Source organism: Orcinus orca, chromosome 15 (genome assembly GCF_937001465.1).
Source record: "Orcinus orca chromosome 15, mOrcOrc1.1, whole genome shotgun sequence".
Lineage (NCBI taxonomy): Eukaryota > Metazoa > Chordata > Mammalia > Artiodactyla > Delphinidae > Orcinus > Orcinus orca.
In genome coordinates this window covers 15,749,731-15,757,804 of record NC_064573.1, presented here as the reverse complement: position 1 = coordinate 15,757,804, position 8,074 = coordinate 15,749,731, and positions in this window count along the sequence as shown.

Below are 8,074 nucleotides of genomic sequence, written 5' to 3'. Positions count from 1 at the left end.
AAAAGTTCATTCAAGTTTCCCGTAAGATTGTAGGGAAAAACCCGAACGAACTTTTTGGCCAGCCCAATAAAACGTGGTATAAACCTACTTTGCAATATTATTCAGCCTTTAAAAGAAATGACATTCTGACCTAAGCTACAGTATGGAGGGACCTAGAAAGCATTAGGCTAAGTGAAAGAAGCCAGTAACAAAAGGACAAATATTGTATGATTCCATTTATAGAAGGTACCTAGAATAGGCAAATTCACAGAGACAGAAAGTAGAATAGAGGCTCTTAGGGGCTGGGGTTGGGGCGACAGCAGGGATGGGCAGTTATGGTATAATAGGTACAGACTTTTTGTTTGGGTTGATGAAGAAGTTTTGGAAATGGATAGTGGTGAAGGTTGCACAACACTGTGAAGGTACTTAACGCCATTGTACTGTACACGTAAAAATCATTAAAATGGTCAATTTTTTGCTATGTATATTTTAACCATAATAACTAAACTATATATATTTCAAGCACCTAGCATGGTACCCAGTGGGCACTCAAATTTACTTTGAACCATTCATGGGGTAACACCTTTGGCCCGGACAAAAACCTTTTCATAATTAAGGAAATAGGGTATAGAATGTCTACTGAAAAGACCAATATAGCAGGGTACTAAAAACAAGGCAAAGATACTCTTTATTTCAGCCTTTGATTAGCCCTGGTTCCTCTGGTGGAACATAAAATGCACAAGGCAAAACCTGCCTACATCTGTCCCTGGTGCCGACATCATCACATTTTATAAAAGAGATGCTACAGCAGGAAAGGGCAGGAAACCTGAATTGACAAACATGAATTCACAGGCCATGACTTCTACCAAACCCTGCGAGCACAAGTGAGTTCTGCAGTGGCTCACCCCCTCCAATGATTCTCACCCCATAGGCTCACTTTAAATCCACATTCTGCAGGAAGGGACCTAAGACTCAAAAGCCTCCAGGAGCCAGGAACATTAAGGAGTGACACAAGCTGAGGCAGTAGGGAGTGGTGAGGACTGTGGCAATTTGGAGCTTTCAGGCCCCACCTGAGTAGGCAGCAGCTCAGCTGACACTCGCTGTGGCCACGCCCAGACACAGGTCCAGCTTTACAAGATCCTCTTATTTCATACAGAGAAGTCACAACCCCAAATTCTTATGTGAAATATCCCAATTTCTAGGGGCTTCCCTGGTGGCACACTGGTTAAGAATCCACCTGCCAATGCAGGCGACACGGGTTCGAGCCCTGGTCCGGGAAGATCCCACATGCTGCGAGGCAACTAAGCCCGTGCACCACAACTACTGAGCCTGCGCTCTAGAGCCCGCGAGCCACAAGTGCTGAAGCCCGCGCGCCTAGAGCCCGTGCTCCGCAACAAGAGAAGCCACCGCAATGAGAAGCCCACGCACCGCAACGAAGAGTAGCACCCGCTCACCACAACTAGAGAAAGCCCGTGCACAGCAACGAAGACCCAACACAGCCAAAAATAAAAATAAATAGATTTATTTTTTAAAAAAATCTCAATTCTAAACTCGGGTGTATTAATCACGCCTTTTATTTTCTGTACTTTTGATGCTTTGACACGTGGGTCCTTGCTGACCCTGGAGGGACTGTCCGTCCTAGGTTTAGCCAATTTCTAGAGCATAAACAACTCATCTGTGAGTGTACTTTTCCAATATAAACCAACCATTCCAGAGCCCACACACCAACTACCTCCTTTATTGGGCTCTCACGCTCTGGCTCACTATCTCCCTGCCCTAACCACCCCAGGGTAGGTGCCAGACAACCAAGGACACACACTATGCCCCCCCCCAACCCTCCGACATTATTCAAACCAGCCAGTCCTAAGCCTGTTGACCCTACTTTGCTCGATCTTCCCCAGAGAAACCACTGTAGAGTCTCCAGCCCCCAGTCCCGCCCCCTCCCTCTGCCTTCGGACCTACAGCAGTCTCCCCATGTGTCCTCACAACCATGGCGTCGCATTCCTCCACCGCTGGGGAACTGTAATAAACTATCTTTTCAATGACAGTTGTTTCCTGATCAGTTGGCCTTACTAAACCTCACATTTTCATTTAATATACTATATTTTAAAACAATGGGAAACACTGATTTAAAAAAAAAAATTAAGTGGCGAGAACAGTGATGCATGTTGTAATATCTGTGAAGCAGGACTGAGCCATGCTACTCTCCAAGACTTTCGTTTCGATGACTTTTTACATCCATCCTATATGGATATCATTTCTTTCTTTCTTCTACGATAAAGACCCTGAGGCCCAGAGAAGTCAAATAGTTGCCCAAGGTCACCAATAAGTGGCTTAGATGGCAAGTGAATTTGAGTTTTGAGCTTGGAGAAGGCAAGATTAGGGGAGGAGGAGAAACAGAAACTCCTAGATAGAGAAGATTAGGACTGTGACGTCACAGAGGTTAAGGAGAGAGATTGTTTATGTGGGATGGCCAAGTAGTAATTTCCATTTCTTAGGACTTAAAGAAAAGGGTTTTGTGAGTGCCTATTGGTGATGGTTAAGAATTGAATAAAGGGTTTTGTCTTGCTATAAGGTATGTGTTTCACTTGGAATCTAAAAAGAGAAGGATTTTGTCCAGTCACAAATCAGCTTGGTGGAGAAGGAGGAGGGTCAAGCCTCATGGTGGATATTATTCCCAGATAATAAAACACCTGCTAGTACTGAGCTAACAGGCCTGTAAGTAGCTGCTGTATCTCGGGCCCAAGGTCATTCCCAAGGTGACACACATATTGAGTGGTACCTTTGGAGTTTTCAGATTGATTATTTACATATACAAAGAATGCATATTTAGATCTGATTGTTAATGTGCTTCATAAATGTCAGCTCAAAATAGGGGAAATCCAAGGCATCTCATTTCTGGGATACTATTAAATTTCTTGACTGATTAAATTCTATTTTCAGCTGTATGACTCATGACACCACTAGGATCTTCAAGTTGTATGACACACTGTGTAGAACAGCTGTGTAAGGTCCTCAGCCATGGAACCACATATGTTTTGGGGTGTCTTTTTACTGCCCAGCTAATATGGAAGTTCAGAGGAAGCAACTAATGCCAGAATCACAGAAATGGGCATATACCTGACAATACTAGCAACATCTCACACCAGGCAGGGTGACCAATAATAGGCGTGACACACACCCTTAATGTACCTCTCAGTATCCATCCCATCTCTTTGCTAACGAACCAAATGATGGGGGGCAGGGAACTTGACAATGTACCCAGCTAATTAATCACTTTCCCAACTCTCTTGTAGGTATGGTTGGCCTTGTTAACGAAGTTCAGGACAGTGACAGGTAAGGAGAAATCTGCTGGGAGGTTTTTGGGAAAGACTTTCCTTTTCTGATGACAGGGGACAGAGGCAGCAAATCCAAGGCTTCTCCCTCTGATGGTGATCTGATATCCATTCTCCTGGTGATAGACATTTGGGCTGTGTCTAGGTTTTGACTGTTATAAATAAAGCTGTTATAAACATTATTGTGCAAATCTTTGTAGAAATATGTTCTCCTTTCCCTTGGATAGATAATTAGGAGCAGAATTGCTGGGTCATAGATTAGGTGTATGATTCATTTTCTCAATAATGTAAGGGCGTTCCAGTTGCTCCACAGCCTCACCCATATTTGATGTTGTAAGCCTTTTAAGGTTTAGCTATCTGGAAGGAAATGGTATCTTACTGTGATTTTTTTTTTTTTTTTTTTTTGCGGTACGCGGGCCTCTCACTGTTGTGGCCTCTCCCGTTGCGGACGGAGCACAGGCTCTGGACGCGCAGGCTCAGCGGCCATGGCTCACGGGCCCAGCCGCTCCATGGCATGTAGGATCTTCCCGGACCGGGGCACGAACCCGTGTCCCCTGCATCGGCAGGCGGACTCTCAACCACTGCACCACCAGGGAAGCCCTCTTATTGTGATTTTAATTTGCATTTCCCTGATGACTCATGATGGTGAGGACTTTTTCATGTGCTTATTCACCATTTGGGTATCTTTTTTTGTCAAAATGTCAGAACCACAAGCTGGGAACAGCCAGAATCCCACAGTCAGTGCTTGGAGAACCATCTGACCAGCACAGGCTGCAATGAGAGTGAGAAATAAACTTCTATTTTGCTAATCCACTGAAATTCTATTCCATATGTTTCAAGAGTTAAACTGTATATAAATTATACCTCAATAAACCTAATTAAAAAAATAAAAAGAATGGCAGAGGAGGGATGGATCCTGAGAAGACAGGAACCCAAGGGGATGTTGAGCTGACCTGGACCTCCAAGCATGACTCACATGTGGAGACGGCTTCTGGGCCCTAACCTTTTGTGTTGGGATTTAATCCTATGCCGCACATTTATTAACTAAATGGTGATCCTTGCTAGAATACTTCCACTTGCTAGAATGAATTCAGGCTTGAGATGAGAAATTGAACTAGACAAATGCAGATGGGCTGCAATGACCTAACACTGTCAAAATTCCCAGCTCCCCTCTGTTAAACTGGAAGGCCCAGTCTCAGGCTTCAGAGACCCTCAGGTCACATTGCCCGCAAGCTGCTGATTCTGGACCTGGCTGCCCCCAGAATTAAGTTGAGACCTCCGGGAAGTCTGCTGTGCAGAAGTATCTGAAACCTTCTGAACTGTCTTAAGCTGAACTTTCCTCCACTCCACAAGGCCTGCTAAACTCTATCTGAAGAGCTTGCAATTTAAAGAAGTGAAGAGGCCGGGAGGAATAAATTAGGAGTATGGGATTAACAGATACACACCACCACATACAAAATAGATAATCAACAAGGATTTACTGTATAGCACAGGGAACTATGTTCAATATCTTGTAATAACCTATAATGGAAAATAATAGAGAAAAAAATATATGGAACTTTGCTGTACACCTGAAACTAACACAATATTGTAAATCAACTATACTTCAATAATAAAAAAAAATAGTGTAAAGAAGTGAAACAAACACATGGGGTTGAAAACAAAAAATATTTTCTCCAGGGTTAAGTCAGGTCCTGGGGTTAAGACTTGTTAGTGGAGGCCACCTGCTATCCTTTTAAATAGATAAAAGACTTTTCAGTCTGCCACCATGAAAAACTACATCCATTTCTCCCCCCAGCCCCTCCCATTCTCCCACACCCTGCTCCCCTCACCCCCAAAACCCTATAATTAAAAAGGCTCTTTTCATTCTGGAATACAATTCAAGCACAATCACTAGGAAAACCCTGCCCTGTTTCTGTGGTTACTGACAACTCCCTTTGTGTAAATCTCATTAAATCAAACTGGGGACTCCCAGTCTTTAAGACAAATCCTAGGAAGAGAAAGCTATGTTGAATTTAAAAATGATGTTGCAAATCTCAGGTGTGAGACCTCTTTGGATTAGAAAATAATATTATTTATCTCCCTGAAACCACTAATAAATCAACCATGAAAAATTGATAATGGTTTTTGTCACCAAGCGCCCTTTTTCTACTGTGGTAGTGTTCTTTGTGTTTCCCTTTCCAGAAACAGAAGGCTTTCTTTGACAAGCTATCTTATTTTCATGTCTTTAAGAAGACAAATGAAATTACTGAAAGTATTGCTTTGGAAACTATTTTCAATTCATTTTCCTCCTGTACATTTTTTGTATTTAGGAGCAATTTGCTTCTCATTTGAAAAGAAGAATGTTTCTTATTTAAAGCATAAGCAACAGTGGGTGTTCCCTATAGCCTAAGAGGCTTGAAATGTAAAATGGTTCTCATGTAAAACTAGAGACAACAGAGAGATTTCCCTATAACAGAGCAGCATACAACATAGAATACTTACACATTTAACAACCTCCGGGCCTAGAGGTTGTGTTACCTGCTCTTATCCTTTTTTTTTCTCCCCTTTAATTTTGTTATTTCTATTTCCATTCTAGAATTTCCAAAGTCCTTAACTATAAAGAGTCCTCTTCTCTTGTGTCTTTTTCCATCAAAGGATATAAATAACTTAGACATTTCCTTATCATCCAATGCACAAATAGACTATACTGAGCCCTATTCCGGGTACTACCCAAAACAGGGCTGTGATGGGACCCACCCTGTGGGCTTATGTACGGATATGCCTTTCTTTGTGTGAATTCTCTTCCCTGCCACTGTGCCAAGTCCTAGTGACTGGAAACAAGCTCCTTGGGGGCTTCATTTAAAGATTAACTTCCACCGACTCCTCAGTCTTAAAGGGATCTTTCACATGCTCCACCTTGCTTAATTCATGATGATTTCCTAACTTTGCCCATGTACCTATGCCTGAGAATCTAGAGCTGTTGGGACTTGGTCAGACATACTTTATAGAAAAAGGATAACCTGGTAGAATAATCTTCAGATAGAGATAAATAAAGATAGCTTTAAATCAGAACTAGAAATATCTTTACCTTGAATGAGATAGTGAAGACCTAGGAAGACCTTAGGAGGTTTAGGAGTAGAGAAAAGACTGTCAGACAAAAGGAGGGTGGAGAAGAGGGCAAAAGGGAAGAGGATTACAGAGGCACACCCTCTTGTGAGATGACATCGTGATTAACACAGAGAAATGAATATTTATGAAGGTGGCACTGATTATATTACGAGGGAATCATTTGAATAATCATGAATATGTTTCCATGCATTTGGACCTAATGGGACGGTGTTCAGCCTTTAATGAGGCATTGGCGCGTGTTTGCAGAGCCTGGGAGAGGGGAGTGGGAACACAGAGAAGGGGATGAACAATACAGGTCACGAGGTTTCCGCATGTAGTTTTCTCACTGTACTGCTCTCTTCTCCCTGCAGTCCTGTCTATATAGATCTAGGGGAAAAACTCTAAAGTCATGCACTGGGTGCCTTCGGTGCAGAGGCCAAAATGGTTTGCTGTTTTTTTGTTAAATTTATTTATTTTTTGTTTTATTTTATTTTTTGCTGCGTTGGGTCTTCATTGCTGCGCGTGGCCTTTCTCTAGTTGCAGGTAGCAGGGTCTACTCTTCGTTGTGGTGCGCAGGCTTCTCGTTGCGGTGGCTTCTCTTGTAGCAGAGCACGGGCTCTAGGCACGCAGGCTTCAGTAGTTGTGGCACACGGGCTCAGTAGTTGTGACCCACGGGCTCTACAGCGCAGGCTCAGTAGTTGTGGCGCACGGGCTTAGTTGCTCCACGGCATGTGGGATCTTCCCGGACCAGGGCTCGAACCCGTGTCGCCTGCATTGGCAGGTGGATTCTTAACCACTGCCCCACCAAGGAAGCCCGGTTTGCTGTTTTATCTAAACCTACTTTGCGAATGAATGGGGCGGAGTGAGGCTCTAAGTGTTATGCAGATTGTGAAACTGAGTTTTTGGATGGTTAAGTGACTTTTCCAAGGTCACAAAGCCATAGAATGGCCAAGCCAAGGCTTCAGATGCACCCCCTGGGTCACTCCCAAGTGCATATAGGGTGAATATGCCACCCCTGCTCTTAACCAGGTCCTGAAACCTGGGGTGTGATCTCAGTTGGAATACTGTGGGTTTTGGCCAGGTTCGAGTCTTGGCCAAAACCCAGATTGGGACTTGAACCCACGTGGCTGAGTGGTTTCAGGACTTAATGAAGCTCAGGTTCTTGATGTCTCATCACAGAAAGAATTCAGTGAGAGACAAAGTGATAGGTAAGAAGTGGATATACTTAGAGAAAAACACACTCCACAGACTGTGGGCCATCTCAGAAGGTGAGAAAGGCACCAGGGTCTGGGGTTGTCAGTTTTTATAGGGGTGGGTAATTTCATAGGCTAATGAGTGGGAGGAGTATTCCAGCTATTTCAGGAAGGGGCGGGGATTTCCCGGAATTAGGCCACCGCCCACTTTTTGATCCTTACGGTCGCCCTAGAACTGTCATGGCGCCTGTGGGTGTGTCATTTAGCTTGCTGATGTGTTACAATGAGCGTCTACTGAGGCTCAAGGTCTAGTGGACGTCAAGTTTTCCACCATCTTGGACCCATTTGGTTCTAATCCGTTTACGTCATGTCCTCAGGCTATGTCATTGTTTCAAAGGTTGTGCCCTGCCCCCTTCCCTCCTGTGTCCGCAGGAGGCAGGAAAAGCATGGGTGCGTGATGCTGAGTTGTTCCATGGG